Source organism: Leptidea sinapis, chromosome 37 (assembly GCF_905404315.1).
Source record: "Leptidea sinapis chromosome 37, ilLepSina1.1, whole genome shotgun sequence".
NCBI classification, from domain to species: Eukaryota; Metazoa; Arthropoda; class Insecta; order Lepidoptera; family Pieridae; genus Leptidea; species Leptidea sinapis.
In genome coordinates this window covers 6905791-6926140 of record NC_066301.1, presented here as the reverse complement: position 1 = coordinate 6926140, position 20350 = coordinate 6905791, and positions in this window count along the sequence as shown.

The window sequence follows — 20350 nt, the reverse complement described above, 5'->3', positions numbered from 1 at the left end:
AGCCAGGGACGGATTCTCCAGACCTATGAAATCTGATACCAACCTGAAGTCGTCCATTTGTAAACAGTGTTCCAATTGTCCCTGTGAGGAAGGGGGGAGGGGATTCATTCCTCCGTATAAATAAATGGGGATAATTCAATAACTGATATGTAGCTTGGTTGAACAACGTAATCTTAATAATTAAATTTTAATCATTACTATTTTGACGCTGATAGGAGTTCGAGCACGAATAGACAGTAGCAAGCGATGTTTATCTTACGATCGGCCGTAGCGCTACAACCGACAGAATTGAGAGCGTAGCGCTACGTTATAGTAGCACTTCTAGACATGTAGCTCAGAGTTGTTCAAGACAATGCAAATGTATTAATTAGTATTTTTACATGCTTTTTATTAGCTTCACCTGTATGGATGTTTGTTTGTAACCGACTCATTTGGGTGCGATTTTGACCCACTTTAAACGGCCAGATTTCGTTCAAACTTCGTAGATTTATCGAGGACCGATGACAATATATTAAGTTGATAAAATTATTCAATTCACTTTCCAAAATGAGATTTTTATATTTTTATATATAATTTTTCATCCTTTATTTTTAGTTCGGTTTTCTATAAAAAACGTGTTTTTTAGTTCTTTTTAACTACTATTTATTATAGTCGTATTCATTTGACTACTGTGGTCGTCATCGGCAGCTACAAACTGAAAGGCAATATCTTTAGAGATATATATCCTAGACTTTTCTAATAAAATGGGTTAGTTAACTTAAAGGTTTTTGTTTGTATAAATTATTAGAAGTTTGAATATTTACTGAGATGTTTTATATCTGCTGGCCATCCCGACGACCAACTTCCAAATTCCCTGAGCATGATTCTTATTTAATGCTGGCGAACACCTGGGCAAAAGTTAGTTAGTTATATGTAGACTCGAACTAAAATTCGTATCGAGGTACCTCGAGAACTTTTAAATATTTCCTATAAAATGTACCTTAAATAATATATCCTTTTATATACCCCTGACATCATCTATGCAAAATTTCGTAGTAAATATGTGAGACAATAAAATAAGATTAAAAAACAAAGTAACAAATATTTAAAGAAACAATTAAAACATCTCAAATTTGAATTAATGATACTAGGCGATATTCAAATGAAATCATCTACCTACCATACGTAAATTGCTTTTGGATTGATTTGCGCTCTTGCTATCCTTTTTACCTGGTATTGAGGAAAGAGGGAATATTACCACAAACTATACCCATGTCGATTCTTTATCTCTTCAAAATAGATAATGTTTGCCCTTCAGTCAAAAGAATTGCATTCGCTACTTCTTTAGCTGTTGCAGCTACGTCAGTTTCGCGAGGAGGCAAATACATTTACGTATTGAAGACCCCAATAGGGGGCAAATATGTCGGGCTCGGGTGTAAACACTCCCGACCGATTAACAACTTCCTCTGTGCTGTTAGCCCTAAAGGCTCTTACAGCGAAGCTGTGTGGGGGCCTTGGAGGCCGAAAACGCAGCTCACAAACGTCTCGGAAGGAGACTCGAACCTCTGGCCGCCTGTTCACTAGGCTGGATGGAGAGAAGATAACTTACGATCTAATATATCTGTTTCGCGAGGTAATATGAATGCTGAGCATTAATATGTGGTTGTTTAGTGCCCGCAGGTTTACTTTAAGCCCGGAATAAAGTATTGCTTCTGTAATTTGTTGAATATTTTGGCGCTAATGCTGCCACGATGCCAGCCACTCATTTCCCGCGCGGCTGGATCTCATTACGGATTAGTTCCGGCGCGTGCCAACCTCACTTTATTATGTTTTTATAGACATGTAATATTTATTTATGCTATATATTAATATGACCCGAAAGAAGTTGTTGTGTACATAATAAATAAAATGCTGTTTTTTATGAATTTATCAATAATATTTCATAACATTAAGAATTATCTAAAAAATCTCCCTGTTGTTATAGTGAAATTGTTTTACAGCAGAACTGTCACACCGTGCGCCAATAAATTCTCTAATATAAAATATGTTCATACAAAACAAATATTGAAAATAATAATAATTATGGGCCTAAATCAAAATAAAAACTATCCGTATCTCAAGTTGGACTAAACTGCACTCCATTAAGTAATCGCCTTTAAAATCCGTTTATTAGTTTAGGAGTTCACTGGAAATCAGAACACTGGATTTATATATCATATAGTTCATCACACGGGTTGGATATAATATATTATGTTATATTGTCATGTTAATAGTACACCTCGTCGAATCCTGTGATAGCCACAAAAAGTCTCCTCTGAAAAAGCCATCCTATGCTTGAACCAACACTAGCAAGTAGAAAGCTGCATAAGTGTTTATGCCAATTGACCTGTAGCTATTTGAGGCCAGTGGTTTTAAACTCTCGATATCAATACAAGAAATAAAAATTATATTCCAAAAACAAGACTCAGTAAAATACAAAGTTTGTGTGTTTGTCTCAGTGTGCAGTTCTATAATAAAATTCCAAATAATATCACATGTCAAACACCATTTAAATTCAAAACGTTATAAAGAATCGCCTTATTCAAAAAGCCTATTACGATTAAAGAATATAATATAGATGATATAGGAGTATGGAAAATAGATGCACCATACAAATAGTCCACCTAATAATTCTTTATATTCAGATTGTATAATCGAATGTAACATCTTTTGGTATATATGAAATCCACTGTAACTGCATAATATAGAATCATTTGTTGGCTGATCCATGCGTCAACTCGTGAACGTGTGCTGCTTGTAGTGCCAGGTCGACCTGGTATAGTTAATAAATCATTGTATTTGTTGGATGCAATTACTAATTGTGAGGGTAATCACGACCATCATATTCACGAAGCATCCTTACACAAACAAAGAGTTCATGCTCTAACGGTTGATGCATCCAATATACGATAATCTATTTATACAGTTAATTCTTTATTACTTTTTATAAAATAATTTAATATTATTGGAACCACGACTCATATCTCTGATGCAGCATTACAAACTTATTTGTTCTGTATATTACAGCCATTGTAAAATACTCAATTTGATTGAAAGGAATGGCAGTTGAGTTTCTTATATTTTCTTCTCGCGAGCTCATTTTTTTACGAACATATGGTAAATTCAGTAATTTAAAAGACATATTTGTAGTGACGATTCAAAAGCGCTTAGTTATTTTAAGGCTAAATGAATAAAGTTTATTTGACTTTGACTATGATATTAAGCCAGCTCTATGGGTTATGGGGCGCTCAGAGATTACAAAAAGAAGAGAGTGAGGGCGCCACCTGCTTTAACAACATGCAAGAAAAATAGTTATAACAATATGAGTAATTACTTTACCGTACCGGTAAAAAGACTAAACAACTGTAATAAGTTGTGACATGTATTACTAGTTGGGTCAATTTCTTCAGTCTCTACTTTAGGGTCCTTCTGTCTTAATTAATACGTAATTAGCTAACCTAACAAAATCTTATAGTGACGATATAAAAATAAAAAATCTTTTAAATAAATAGATTGACTTGGCAATCGCACTAAATAGCCTAGTTTATTATTATTATTATTATATTTATATTAGTTAATATGTATTACTTGAGAGATACATTGTTTTTAATAAAAAAAGATACATTATGTTCTCATGTGATTGCCAAGTTAATGTATTCGGATCTTTTAACATGAATTAACACACTGTTTAGTTATAAAAATATAAAAAGTCGCAGCAAACTTCAATCGAACCCACGTACCGAGCGGTCTGTGTCAAAATAACTTATTACGTAGAAAGAAAGAATTTTATTACATAGTATTTACATCCTCTTTGGAGAAATTCAAAACCTAATTGTATAGATTAGTTTACAGTGTTAGATGACTACAACTCAACACATTTTCATAGCTAAGTCCGAATGAAATTAATTTTATGAAAGACTTGCTTATGAAAGCGAGAATAATTTTGAAGTTTTATCGCTTTTCAGATTTTCGCAATTAAAATTATGCTTTGAATGAACGCCCTCAATAATTTTAGTACTTTTGAGAATATGTTCGTGACTCCAAAAATATTATTAATGTGAGTGTTGCACATTCATACTCGCAAGAGCTGGGGCTAAAGCAGTCCAATATGGTTCGGAACCCATTTGTGGACTGCCTAAGAGGGCCATCCGACACACCCTGAGTAACCAATGTAAACAAGAAGCACTTAAACGCTGGAACAACTCTTCAGGTTTAAACCACTCTAAAGCACTGATAAGGGCATTCAACAGTAGTTATGCGAATGAAGCCCTATCTTTGAACAGGAAAAATCTATGCAAACTCACTAGGATGCTAACCGGGCACTGTCGCCAAAACAAGCACCTCAGTGTGGTCGGAATCAAAAACGACAAAACTTGCAGATTCTGCCTTGAGGATGATGAAACGCCTACTCTGCGACTGCGGCCCATAAATGCATAAGCCAACAGATGGTGTTTGCAACACTCGCGTCAAGGAGATACTGCGGTTCGTAAAGGCGGCAGGGCTTGACGACGAGCTTTAGTATGAGTGGCGAACACAATAGTTCAATTTTGGACGCGGTGTTAGTAGGAATCTTTAGGACTAGGAAATAGCCACCCTCTTCAAATAATAATGATAATAATGCACATTATAATGTGTTAGACATATAGCAATAACACTTAGCGACATCTGCTTCAGATCACAATGCCACGTTCTAATATTATTTACTGCAGAACTTTCTGCTCAATAAGGCTTTTGTTATCCGTTCTTCGCTGCGTGCTCAGAAATTGATTCAAACTGTAATCATCATAGCTCATGATTTATAATCTTAGATTAAGTAATGGTCTTCGCTGCGCTCCAATTAGATACCGCACTACTTAAGATGACTAGCTTTTTTATTACGGCAACTATATAATAAATAATAATAAATAAATAAATAAACTATTAGATGCTTGCGTGCGTGGCATCTTGACAATCAATGGCATCTTTCGAATTTTTTAGCATACGTTTCGTGTTATTTTACATTGAAATTAATAAAATACAAAATACTTATTGATGATATGTGATTGTCTTTCTTATTTCATGGAGTATTATTTTTACAAATTTTTACTACGCGACCCGGCATTTTAAGTTTCAATTATTAGCAAAGTTTAACATGTGGCACGTCAACGTCACGCTTTGTTCGTGACTGGCTCGAGTACACCCAGTAGGGCGTAGTATTAGTTGCCGCACTTTGCGACTACGCCTGCGGTATAAAGTTGGAGCGCAGCGGAGACCAATCCTTATTCTAAGTTTATTGTTTATGTAATCAAACAAGAAGAGCGCAACGCTCGACAATGATCTCAATCAATACGAATGTGTCATTAATATAGAAAATTTTGTGAATTCGACGATATTTTGCGGAACTCCATAATTATCTAAATGTTATGACGTTCTTTAAGTATTGAGTCCGCTAGGGTTTGGCATGCTCAGGAGATGTTAACTCGCTGGACTCGCAGGTATATCTTAGCCCAATTAAAATTTAAGATAACTGATAGTATTTAGATGTCATTCATAATTATAATTATTAATTACTTACACGAGAGCCCGCAGCACTCGCGGCAGCCTGCACGGTGCTGGAAAGACGGGCACTCAAACGATGTTTCGTTAATTCTTTACTACATTTGCTTAAAGAAAAGATTTTTTGAAGTTAAAACTTCTTAAGCGGCATTGAGCACTTCTCTTGAGATGTGTATAAAATCATAAACTTGCGTCAGGACATGTGACCTGATTGAAAATTCGTAAGACAGTCATTAAAATTAATGTTATATAGTGTTTTGGTACCAGGCGATTATACTTGAAGAAGAGATTGTCTTATGCATGACGCGAGTATACCTTAATAAATTCGGACGTAATTCGTACGAAATATTAATACATAGCCTGATTTCGATCTATTCAATACGTCACCAAACGCGTTAGGAGGTACATTGACGAGGCGTCGGATGAGTGCGTGTTCTCTCGAGTGCTGAATACCTGAATACAATAATTTCCATTCATTTTCTTCGTGTATTATATATCTATATATATTCTTATTGTATTACTTCTTGATTTTTTTTGTATATTTGTTCTTTATTTGTAGAGACCGGATTATATGCTACAAAAAATGCCCAAAATATGTATGCAAATATTCAAGTAAAATAGATAAAATCCATTAAAAGGGCCAAACTATGCATACAATTAAACAAGAAAAAATAAAAAGTCATATTTTAATTTTAATTTTTTTATTTTGTAAAGGCTTGTACTGACAAACGTATTTGTGAAAAAAACTTTTACAAGATATACCTACTTAGGTAACAATGAAATTTAAGATTTACCTTCAAAAATATGTGCTACTAAGTACTGTTCTAAATGTTCTGTAGACAAAATGTGTCGCGATTACTTAGTAAATTTTTGTAAGCGGAAAAGGAGCGTTCTGCTTCTACTGAGGTTACTGGGCACATTTAAAATTTGAGTGCAATGTTTCGGCTTATTATGAAAAGAATCGAACGATGAGCGAGATCGAGCGCAAATATGCATATTTTTTTTCTAAAATATGCAACTACCTCTGAAGAGCATTTGCATATAATCCGGTCTCTAGTTATTAGTAACACGCTTAAAGTTTGTTATATACGAAAACTGTCAATGGTAAATAGATGTATACTTTTTTTAACCTATTTATGTCACGTAATACTGTTTGTTTTCATAATAAAATAAACAAAATAGACACCAGGGGAACATAAATACCTATTGGTTGAAATCATAAGTTGTTGAAAGCATGTGTCATGCTATCAACATAGACCAGGACTTTATGTTCATAATTTATTATTTATTTATTTATTAGGCACTTCAACAGAATACATATTAATACATTTACATATAAACTTAACATAATTTACAATTCTAATATGCACACCTATAAAAGAAATGCACAGCATTGACTAATAATAATTTAAAGTAGGTGTTTTAAAATTAATTACATATAAAAGTAAATGTGAAAATTAAATTTAAATTACTAGGTTAGTTTAAAGAATGACTTAAAAGTATGTAAGTATTTTATTCTTAAGTGAGCCATGAGTGTACATTGAAATACATATCTACATTTGGGTGTTTTCTAACAAGCATGTTATGTTGTTCGCCAGCTCTGATAATTGGCGAATTCAGTCCTAAATTCGATTTTATAAGAGTTCTACTAAATATATTATGAATACTTTTACGCGTATACCTCGAAGGTACGGTGAAAGATATTTTATCGAGTAGCTCCGTATTATTATTGATGTTCATACAAAATGCACATCTTAAAATTATTGTACAAGTGTTGTTACCCGTTTATACCCGTTGTTATTGTTCGTCGTTCTCTTTGTGCTCTACTTCGTAAATAAATAAACGAATATTGTGTTTAACCACAAAAAGTACTAGCATACTACTGACAACTAAAGTTATTCGTGCGAAATTATTCCCTAAGCATTTCAAAATATTCAAACTTGCACAACAATAATGTTTAAGTTTTAACTTCTGTCGGCACTTCAAGTATAACTAATACTTATATCTTATTTTTATCCTTATAATAAAGCCTTAAAAGCCGGCAACGAATCTCTTGAACCCTGGTGTTGCGGATATCCATGGGTGGCTGCTTCATCACTTCCCATCCCCGTGAACCCCTTTCCCATTAATTGAACCCCTTTATATTTAAAAAACTTCATAATGTATTCTTGTACGTATTTTTTATTCATCAAGTAAAAACACAACCGCACAGCGAGTAGTTGTCAGTTAGTGTTTTTAAGTATTCTTCATTTCTTGACTATTGGAAGGCTAATGATAGCTCAAACTGTGCTGCCATAAAACGAGTTCTTACGGATTGAACGATGCATTCGAATTATCATTCACTTGAGTGAAGCAAGATCCTTTAGACTCGTACAAGACGACCGTTATGCGCTCGTTACAGATTTGTGTGATTTTAATTTATCATGTTTTTCTAACTGCATTTGCTTTGTCTTCGCCGAAAATATAAAAAATGTTATATTTATCAAATTGATTTGGGATATTTCCTTATTCAGAAAAAGCTTGTTGAGATTTTTCAGGTGAAGTGCTTATACAAATAAAAAAATATCTTTTAACTTAAATATTATGACTTGTTATAATAAGACGGATTATTCGCAAATTTCGTAAATGAGAAAGGCTTATATATTTAAAAAAAATATATGTTTTAAAGTTTAGTAGTTACTCTTAATCTTCTAAATTATTCCATTTCTAAAAAAACAGATAATGATCAATGAATGCAATATTCAGACTCGTTCAGGTTTGTTCCCGGAGGAAATTAAAACCGTGTCGCTCTCGGGTCGGGTCGTGCCGCGTCATTTCCCGCACTCACGACACACGCGGTTCATTATGAATTATCAAATTCAAATATTTTTATTTAAAATAGAATATGATGCCACTTATTGAAAGTCATAAACTACCAACCATTCGAAAAAGTATGCCTCACACATGAGAAGCACGAAAGAAATTCATTGTTTTCTTTTTTTCTCAACAAATATTGTTACAATACAATACCGTAGAATAAAACTTTTTATTTAATAGCCTGAGGTTGGTCGTTCCATTCCCAATCTGTGGTATCATTAAGTCATTTATGTTATAATAACCTTTACCACACATACAAAGATTTTCTAACAAATCTTTTGAATTTTGCTTAGAACATTTTCTGGGATCTTGTTTTAAAACCATATAATACATCGCCCCACAACAGACTTACTAACTCGACTTAGCCGAGTAGTAGGTATTATAAAGCCGGGCCAATTTTTTAACAAAACACTAAGAAAAACATGTTAGCAAATCAGTCCGTCCGCTGCACCTATTTTTGTTTATGTTTTTGTTTTAATTTAAAAACGAGTTCCGACGAATTCAATACAGTTTTTTTTTAATGATCTACCATTACATCATAAAGAACCAGTCTTTCTGTTATCAGTTATATAAAAAACAAAGTATTTACTTTATTCCACTTCATCATAAATAAAACAAATAGAATTATCGCTAGCTAGGAATGATAGGCTAACAAATTATGCATTAATCTCCCTAAGGAGGTTAATAGGTTTAGGTGGTAGGATTTAGGTTAATAAAACATGTTTTTTTGTTAACAAACTCGAAAACACGTCGCTGCACACCCGGCTTAACCTAAGTGTGTTCCTGGTGTTAACATTATGGTTATGACAGTTTCTAGCAAATTCACTTATGTACGAAGTATTAAGATGTTTATTTCTTTAAATTTTGCTCTTGATGATTCCTTAGATGACCTAGGTTATTAATTTTTCTGCAGTACAAAGATGGTATTAATATCGGCAGTGTTTACCCACAACAATATACCATAGGACATAATACTGTGAAAATAACTAAAGTAAACTATATATATCAGTTAATTGTAACTTTTTAACCACGTATGCTGCAGAACTAAGTCTATTAGCCAATCCTTCAATATCTATCATGACTCCATTTAAATACACCACCAGTGCTCTTGACATCTTATGTCAGTTACCTTATATATTATACTATCTCATATAATTATAGAAGATTGAAATCCCTTAATCACATGAGCAATCAAAGAAACAAAGCAAGATCGCTGAAGTGGATTGGTGGCAATCCTGCACTCCGCAATTAACGTTTTTGTTTCACTTTGAGACGTATTGACCATGGATGTAGCTTTATCACATTTCCTAAGTTTTGCTGTTATTATGTTATTTTATTGTGTCCCTATGGTAAATAAATATATGACGGTGTACGGCCGGTCGGTCACATAGGCAGTATCATCGTCGTTGTCCATTTTCTAGTGGGATAGTCACAAGTAAAACACAGGAACATGCCCTGTACTTTCCCCGGGGCATAAAAAGAATAGGGGAGTCCCAGGCCCATGAGTGTCGTAAGAGGCGACTAGGGGCTTTTTAGAAGTGGGAGAGTCACGCAGCCGTCTTTTGACGTCAGCACAATCGGGCCAGACTCGTCCGGGTTAATTACCACATTCGCACAGAATACCGGCGTGAAGTAGCGGCCTAGTGCCGCTATGTTTCGCATAGGTTAGTGTCGAGGACCGGAGGCCATTTCCCCCCCCCCCTTCCCCAACAAAGATTATGAAAGCGGTCCCTAAAGAGATAGTACCCCCGGAGGGTACCGGCTCTACCAGAGACGGAGAATCCCTCCCCGAGCACTCTAGCTCGGGCTGCCCTTCTGCCGTATTCTGGGGAGGGCACAGTACCGCGCATGACCAAGGACAAACGAGGCAGTAACACCACGGCACCCCGCTCCACACTCAACGTGGACTTTTGCAATATCAGGGGAATTCACTCCAACTTAAACGCCGTCCACCACCACCTTGAGACGGCGAAGCTGGCCTTGTGTTTCCTTACGGAGACGCAGATATCTCGACCTAGCGATACGTCATATTTAACGTACCCCGAGTAAAAAATTGAGCACAATTTTTTGCCTCATGCCGGGGTATGTGTGTTCGTTAGGGAGGATATCTGCTGTCGCCGTCTCGGCAATTTTGAGGGTAGGGACCTGTCCACTCTCTGGCTCCGCGTAGATTAAGAGGACCGCGTCCGCATCTATGCGTGTGTCTACAGATCCCATAGTGGTAACGCAGAAACCGATCATCTCATGGGCTGCGTTCAAGCGGCAATTGACGACGTGCTTGCACAGATCCCCTCCGCTGAAATCGTAGTCTCTCCGAATGGCTTGGATCACGTACCACAGACTACGCAGGGCGATCTGTGCATAATTTTGCATTGGCGTACGATCTGTCCCAATTGGTTGAGTCGCCAACGCGGCTCCCGGATGTGGATAGCCACATGCCGTCCTTATTAGATCTTCTGCTGACAACACATCCCGATGGTTACCAGGTCACTGTCGACGCCCCTCTCGGAACGTCCGACCATTGCCTGGTCAGGAGTGTAGTGCCTATACGACGTCCACGTCGCAGACCACCAGCGACCCGCCGCGTTTGGCACTACAACTCAGCAGATTGGGATAGGATTCGTGCCTTTTTTGCATCCTACCCTTGGAGCAGGGTTTGTTTCCCTTCGGATGATCCTAGTGCCTGCGCCGTTGCAGTAGCCGATGTGATACTACAGGGCATGGATATTTTTATACCAAGCTCTGTAGTACCGATCGGTGGCAGATCACAGCCCTGGTTCGATGCGTCAGTTAAAGCAGCATCTGACTGCAAAAAACAGGCGTATCGAACTTGGGTTGCGGCGCTGGGCTCAAAGGATCCGAACTGCAAAGTTCTGAAGAGGAAATATAACCGTGCCTCCAGATTTTTAAGCGGCAAATCGCCCGTGCGAAATCGAAGCACGTCGTCAAAATTGGCGAGCAGCTTTCCAGTTACCCGACCGGAACATGCAAGTTCTGGTCGTTGTCGAAAGCGCCTCCAACTCGACTCTTGACGACAAAGGAAAAACACCGCCGACCATCCCGCGGTGTCAGAGCTCCATGCCTGAAGTACAGTTCAGACAGAAAACTGTTAGGCGAGCTCTGTTTTCGTTGGACGTCAGGAAGTCGAGCGGGCCGGATGGCATTTCTCCAATCGTACTTAGGACGTGTGCCCCTGAGTTGACGCCGGTGCTAACGCGTATATTCCGGCACTCCTATTCCAAAGGCGTAGTCCCTGATTCATGGAAGTCAGCCCTTGTCCATCCGATCCCAAAAAAAGGAGACAGTTCGGATCCGGCAAACTACAGGCCTATTGCTATTACCTCCCTACTCTCCAAAATTATGGAGAGCATAATTAACCGCCAGCTCTTGGTATACCTTGAGGGTCACCAGTTGATCAACGACCGGCAGTACGGCTTTCGCCATGGTCGGTCGACTGGCGATCTTCTGGTATACCTAACACACAGATGGGCGGCGGCTATTGAAAGCAAGGGGGAAGGCATGGCAGTTGGTCTGGATATAGCGAAGGCCTTTGATCGTGTATGGCACAAGGCGCTCCTCGCAAAACTTCCATCATTTGGGCTTCCCGAGAGCTTATGCAAGTGGACCTCCAGCTTCCTCACTGGGCGCAGCATACATGTCGTTATCGACGGTTATTGCTCGAATCCCAAGCCCGTGAACGCTGGAGTGCCCCAAGGCTGTGTGCTATCTCCCACGCTGTTTCTTCTGCATATCAATGATATGTTGGACACCGCCAAAATACATTGCTATGCAGACGACAGAACTGGTGATGCCGTATACACGGGCCATGCAGGTCTCTCTCGGGAAAACGTCGACCAGTGCCGGGTGAAACTTGTGTCTTCTATCGAGTCCTCTCTCGAGAAGGTCGCGGAATGGGGTAAATTGAACCTTGTCCAATTTAACCCCCAGAAGACTCAAGTTTGCGCGTTTATCACTAAAAAAACCCCATTTGCCGTATCACCGCTCTTCGAGAACACTTCCCTTAAAGCCTCGCCTAGTATCGGAATACTGGGTCTCGAAATCTCGAGCAATTGCCAATTCCGTGGCCATCTGGAGGGCAAAGCCAAACTGGCTTCAAAGAAACTGGGCGTCATAAATAGAGCACGGCAATACTTCAAGCCGGCCCACATTCTAACGCTCTACAAAGCGCAGGTCCGGCCTCACATGGAGTATTGCTGTCATCTCTGGTCTGTCGCACCCCAGTATCAGCTCGATCCATTTGACCGCGTGCAACGCAGAGTAGCTCGAATTGTCGGGGACCCAGTACTCTGTGAACGGCTGGATCACTTGGCGTTGCGTAGAGACGTCGCTTCATTGTGTGTCTTCTACCGCATTTATCACGGGGAGTGTTCCGAAGAGCTGTTCAACCTGATTCCTGCCGCCGAATTTCACCTTCGCACGACACGCCACAAGTTACGATATCATCCCCACCATCTGGATGTGTGGCGGTCCTCCACAGTGCGGTTTTCAAGGAGCTTTCTTCCTCGTACCACGAAGCTGTGGAATGAGCTTCCTTGTGCGGTGTTTCCGGGACGATACGACATGGGTACCTTCAAGAAAAGCGCGTACACCTTCCTTAAAGGCCGGCAACGCTCTTGTGATTCCTCTGGTGTTGCAGGAGAGTGTGGGCGGCGGTGATCACTTTACACCAGGTGACCCGTACGCTCGTTTGTCCTCCTATAACATAAAAAAAAAAAAAATAGCTGTTTTACCTAATTCCTGCTGCCCAATTCCACCTTCGCACGACACGCCACAAGTTAGGATATCATCCTCACCATCTGGATGTGTGGCGGTCCTCCACAGTGCGGTTTTCAAGGAGCTTTCTTCCACGTACTACAAAGCTGTGGAATGAACTTCCTTGTGCGGTGTTTCCGGGACGATACGACATGGGTACCGTCAAAAAAAGCGCGTACACCTTCCTTAAAGCCGGCAACGCTCCTGTGATTCCTCTGGTGTTGCAAGAGAGTATGGGCGGCGGTGATCACTTAACAACAGGTGACCCGTACGCTCGTTTGTCCTCCTATTCCATAAAAAAAAAAACAATCGTAAAAGTAGGTTAACACAGCAATAATAATAACGTTATTAGTACGTGACGTTATCGGCATGCGCGTGCGACACAACTGCCTTGTTCGACAGCTCTTCCCTTACTGCCCGCTCTGCGCTCGCCCGGCGCCCAATCTCGACCGCACTCGCACCGCATACCAATTACACATGAGCCAAGACGAGTACCGAAACATTTTCGACGTTCTTGACTAGGATATAATTATATATTCTTTAAAGTGAAACTTTTATTATATCGCAATCGCCTAAAATTTTTTTGTCCAATCGTCGTACGTCACATTACAACTGGCCGCGGAGTAGGGTTGAAGTTATTTTAGTTGCAGCTACTGCTGTCATGTCAGGTTGGTCGAGTGTCTAACGGCCGTTCCCAATATACTATCTATAGATAGACATAAATTACTATCTTCTACTGTCAGTAATCTGAAGCTGTCCCAATATATCCGATAAGTCATTTTTATCGCCTTATATTGGGACGCGGGAATTGAAATTTTCATACAAACTTCTATCGCTGGTAAGCCATACGTCGTCCCATTGACAGACAGCATGTACGAATAAGGTGAGTTGCCGTCGATAAGTTTATTCGGACAGAAAAGCCAACGATAGTTACGATTTTTATCTCAAGTAAGTGATAGACTGAATATTGAGAACGGCTATCTTGAATACATCGTCGGTGCATCTTGTGCGACTAGCAACACTGCGTCTTACGGTACTTGGTCGCCATTGGAGGACTTCAGTGCCCCAACAGTCATCTGTCCGTCGAGCTATGTGTCCTTTCCACTGCCACTTCAGTTTCGCAATTTCTCATTTCTAATTCGTTCTCGCAGGGAAACTCCGAGAGAGCTATCTCTCCATTGTCCTTTGAGCGACAATGAACTTCCTCATTCCCGTTCACTTTCAACGAGGATTCATAAAACCACTTAATAAATATGTTAAATTTTATTCTATGATATATTTTTATGCACCCTACACAACTACTACCAACTACTCACCAGTGGGAGGCTCCTTGGCACAGGATGCCAGCCAGATCATGGGTATCACAACGGCGCCTATTTCTGCCTTGAATCAGTAATGTGTAAGCATTACTGTGTTTCGGTCTGAAGGGCGCCGTAGCTAGAGAAATTACTGGGCAAATGAGACTTAACATCTTATGTCTCAAGGTGACGAGCGCAGTTGTAGTGCCGCTCAGAATTTTTGGGGTTTTTCAAGAATCCTGAGCGGCACGGCACTGTAATGGGCATGGTGTATCAATTACCAGCAGCTGAACGTCCTGCTAGTCTTGTCCCTTGATTTCATAAAAAAAACTACTGTCCGAACGGATCAAGTGTATGCTCGGAAGTAACAAGTCCGAAATCATACAAGTTCATTATCAGCTACTCTACAAAAACTTTCATCACTGATGACAAGTGAAGCTTACCCTCTCACTGTGGAGTAATTACCTGCAGGAGAGGTCTGCCGGCTGCCCCACTCACAGCAACCACGGACTTCATTACGATATTGTAATAGGCCGCATAATGTTTAAAGCTGTTACTTAGGCATCGTTTCAAATGGTACTGGACGACTCATTACCAAGAGATTTAACGGCTTGGGACCGGAGTCGCGTTATATTAGATATTCAACGCGCGCTAAATATTCGACTACGTTATAATAACTATGTTGAAACAACGTAGATTATTAATTGAAGTGAAGACTCCGTGAAATATGAGATGCGATCCAGTCGTCAGTGTAAATATTATGTCGCACAGTGTGTCGACGCGTGATGTTAATACAAACTTTGATAACACTATGATAATAACCTTTGCCTCTCCAACTAATATCTATTGATCAACTATTGTTTGGTACCATTTCTTAGGCATCATCTTTAGTGTCATGTGCAAATTTGTATACATTCAAACCTCTCACATCTAAGCCCGACAGCCTTACCTATTTCTGCCGTGAAGCAGTAAAGCGTAAACATTATTGTGTTTCGGTCTGAAGGGCGCCGTAGCTAGTGAAATTACTGGGCAAATGAGACTTAAATTCTTATGTCTCAAAATGACAAGCGCAGTTGTAGTGCCGCTCAGAATTTGCGGGTCTTTCAAGAATCATGAGCGACATTGTATTGTTATGGGCAGGGCGAATCTATTACCATCAACTGAACGTCCTGCTCGTCTCGTCCCTTACTGTCATAAAAAAGGTACATACACAATCTTGGTAACCGCCATTTTTTGAAGTCAGTTAAAATTATTAAATAAAAATATAACGAAAGGGCTATATTGTACCTTCTAAAGTAGAAGAATATTACATTTCATTTTGAGACACTTAAAGATTTTGTTTTATTTCAAATGGAAAGCTTGTCAGTATTAATTACTATGTGCTCTGTACCATCAAGTAGATGTAATCACATTGTAATGATCTATATCTTATCTCGTTTAATATTGTGTATCAACGCATATCAAATCCCAAACATACAGCATTTTCCCGTCACCGTTCTCATATTATTATAATTCAGATGTCGTTTGTCATGAACCCAAATTGTTCTCAAAGCCCGCGTATCTCATAAACTCTTTTATTCGTTCCGGAAACTGGAACAATATTTAAATGTTCCGTGTGCGGAACGCAGGAAGCGTCGGTTGAGATTCCCCTCGGAATAATAATATAAGTTGGAGGCGGATTTGTTGCGGCTCGTATGAGCGACATACAGTTAGTTGTTGTTATAGAACTGTACCCACTATTATTTACAAATAGAAAAAGTTTTATTCTAGTTGCAAGCTTCCAGGAAAGAGAATTTTAAATATCCATAAATAAAAAAATAGGAGAACTAAAATTAGACATGGGTGACACATCTGCATCTTCTACCGCATCTATCACAGGGAGTGCTCAGAGAAGCTGTTTGGGTTGATTCCAGCGGACGAATTCCACCACCTCACTTTACGTGCAAAGTACCATCCGCATCACGTTGACGTCTGGCATTCCACAACCGCGCATTTTGCAAGAAATTTCTTGCCTCGCACAGCCACTTTGTAGAATCAATTGCTGGCTGCGGTTTTCCCGAACACAACTTAGGGACCTTCAAGAAAAAAGCATACCTTAAAGGCCGGCAACGCATTTCTTGACACATGTTGTTGCGAATTCCATGGGCGGTTGCATCACCTGTCCCCATACCGTGAGCCTCTTACCAGTTTGTCCCCTCTTATATAAAAAAAAACACAATGGTAACGGAAACACTAGCTACGGCCTTACAACTAAAGTAGCAAGCTTAACCTCTCTCTTGTCTTGTCCTTCAAATTGTGATAAATTCTAAAATCATAGTCTCAATTCTGCTGTTCAAGGATGAACACTTTGACACACGCTCTCCTAACAGGTTGGAACTATAAGTATCACAGAGTGAAAAGGATCAGTGGACGTAAGAATATAAAAGTATGGCACACTAAAAATACGTTAAGTTATACTGGACCAATCTGTGAGAAAACAGAGAAACTTTGTAGAAGATGTGGGTGGTATTTAACCAAGGAGGGGTTCATATGCTGAAGTGAAAACTTGAACTTTAACGTTGTGCATTTTTGAATGGTTAGGGAATAATTACGTACGAATTGCTATATTTATCAGTTTAAAAGTACTAGAATTTATGTGGTTAAATACAATTTATATTACATAAAAAACTTAACACTTCATAACTATTAAATTAAATCAACTTTCATCCATCATTTCAATAAATGTCTTACGAATTTTCGATCAGGTTACATGTCCTGACGCGAATTTAACATTTTATACCGATCCCAAGAAAAGTGGTCAACGCCACTAAAGAAATTTTTACTTCTACAAAGCGGGAATAGATTCCGAAAAGGCTGGCAACGCTCCAACGATTCCTCTGGTATTTCACTAGAACGTGGGCGGTTTATTATTGTACAGTTATTAACAACAATTATTAATTATGGGAATAATTTTGTATGATATACTACATACATAAGTCTTTGCTGGTGCAACTCTTTTACTTTTCGTATGAGAATTTTCTTTGCAATTTTATTTTATTTTATTTATGGAAAAGGAGGACAAACGGGTAACGTGGTGTTAAGTGATAACCGCCCCCCACATTCACTTGCAACACCAGAGGAATCACAGGAGCGTTGCCGGCCTTGAAGGAAGGTGTACGCGCTTTTTTTGAAGGTACCCATGTCGTATCGTCCCGGAAACACCGCACAATGAATAACGTTATAACAATGTTTCTTTTTATGAAAATAAAGGACGAGACGAGCAGGACGTTCAGCTGATGGCAATTGATACGCCCTGCCGATACCAATGCAGTGCCGTTCAGAATTATTGAAAACCCCAAAATTTTGAGCGGCACAACAATTGTGCTCGTCACCTTGAGACATAAGATGTTAAGCCTCATTGGCCAGTAGTTTCACTAGCTACGGTGCCCTTCAGACCGAAACACAGTAATGCTTACACATAACTGATTCAAGGCAGAAATAGGCGCCGTTCTGATACCCATGATCTAGCCGGCATCCTGTGCCAAGGAGCCTCCCACTGGTGAGTAGTTGGTAGTAGTTGTGTAGTAATTTAACATACTGAACAACAACAGACTGAAACACAGTAATGCTTACACATTACTGCTTCACGGCAGCAATAGGCCCCGTTGTGGTACCCATAATCTAGCTGGCATCCTGTGAAAAGGAGCCTCCCATTGGTAAAATATTAATAATGTTGGGAAAGCCTTAAAGTTTGTCGGGACGGCATTAGTATTGTAAGTTGCTGTCGTCATTTTATGTTTGCCTTGGAAAAGCAACTTCAAAAATACTGCTCATATAATAAAATGTCCATACCATAACAGCAGAATGGAGACTTTGATGATAGAACTATCACTATTTGAAGGACAAGACTATGGAATTATAATCCTAAAAAGATTAGATAAGTTAACCTTGTTAGCCAAGTGTAAAGTTCAGCTGCATTTCGATTGCCAGAACGTGCTTTGTTTGTAGATAGAGTTGAAATAACAAATTAGTTTTAAAGTTGTTTTTGAACTAAGCATACACAATGAAGTCTCGCTCTCCCTGCTCGACTGAAACCGTATGTAGAGCGGTACTCTATTTAATTATATTTATTATTATTTATTTATTTTAAATTTAATTAATACACTTTTAACTTATTGATATATCTTGCTAAACTTTTATATGGCAAGTTATTGCGCTTAAAAATCATTTAATTATGTGTACATACTTAACTGCTACTTATTAAAATAAAACACTTTTAAAGGATTAAATCGCGTGTAATTGTAACTATTTTTACATTAGATTTTTGTGTAAAAGCTTGCATTTTTTTTAGTTAACCCAACGTCCCCCTGAAAACGAGAACTGGAAAGGTTTTGATAATTTGTTAACTAACATAAAAATGTAACTTTTACGCGAAAATCTAATGTGAAAACAGCTACAATTACACGTGTCTTAATCCCTTAAAAGTTTTTTATTTAAATGTGTAACACTCGCGTTAATTAAAGAAAATACTATGTTTAAAGTAATAAGTAGTTAGAACTAAACATTATTAGAATTATTACTATCAGAAAAACGAAAAAATTTACATAAGCTATCCTAAATTAGCATGTAGTATTGTTGAGTACCATTGAACAACAGTTAGTGAGAGTAATTCCTCAGCCAAGCTATCTGTCACCGCCGCCCACATTCTCTTGCAACACCAGAGTAATCATAAGAGCGTTGCATTGTATTCGGGAATAATGTAGTCTGAAGTCATCGGAATTATGTTATCAAAGTTAATGAGTTAAAAATGAAGCAAAAACATATTTTCTGAATGTTTTTATAATAGGTAGTAATAAAGTATGATAAAGAATTATATCGTATTTGTGTAAACAGCTTTTACACTATGTTGTCCTTATGAGATAGATATAAGATACTCAATTCCACTTCATATTATTTTATTATATGTCAAAGGGTTTAGATAACGTTTTCGTTTAAAGTTCCCAGACAGCTTATTTTTTTGCAACACCTCCAATAATTAATATCGTTAATGTATATACAAAAATCTCCCTCGCGAACCACGCTATCTATTGGTGAAAACAGACAGACAGATGCGACGGAAGACTATGTTTTATAATATGTAGTGTTGTAGTAGTTATAGATATCAGTATTGAGCAGTCTATCTGGTAGCGTGAGTTTATTTGGACACGCCTTCATCCGTGCTGGAGAATGCTTAACACAAGTATGTAGAATTATAACATATCTACTTGTTAGTGAAAGTTCGTAGTACAGGCACACACCTTGTCATAATTACGTTGTACTGAATATTCATCAAATGAAATAAGCCTCTCGAGTATAGCACACGCGGAAACAGAAACGCGATTGAACTTGGCCGCTCAAAGCAAAGAAGTAATTTAATTCGTGATGGAATGCTTGTTTATAAATCCTATTTTATTTTATGAACTCGGATGTACTCTGTACAAATTAAAAACCGGAGAGCGCTTGCACGGAATGCGAGAGGTTCGAGTCCCGCATCGGTCAAGAATTTTGGTTACAAATTTTATCTGTATAATTGGACGTAGTTCATGAAATACTTTCAAGCCAAAAACATCACATTTTAAGGAATTCGTGTTTAAAGTTTAATAAATATTAGTGTATTTCATACAAGTGGGATGAGCTACTAGCTCATGATGTCATTTAAAGATTGAAGGGCTGCCATTTTTTGTCAGTCCGTTAATATGAATCACGTGACCAGTTTTGTGGTCTTAACTCAATTTCGACATGATTATGGTTTGGACTGTTTTTCTGGAATCACGTCCAATTAATCCCAGAAGGGTTATCCTGAGTAGTGTATGTTGTGTCCTATGCAAAGTAAGTAAAGCTAACTTTTCATA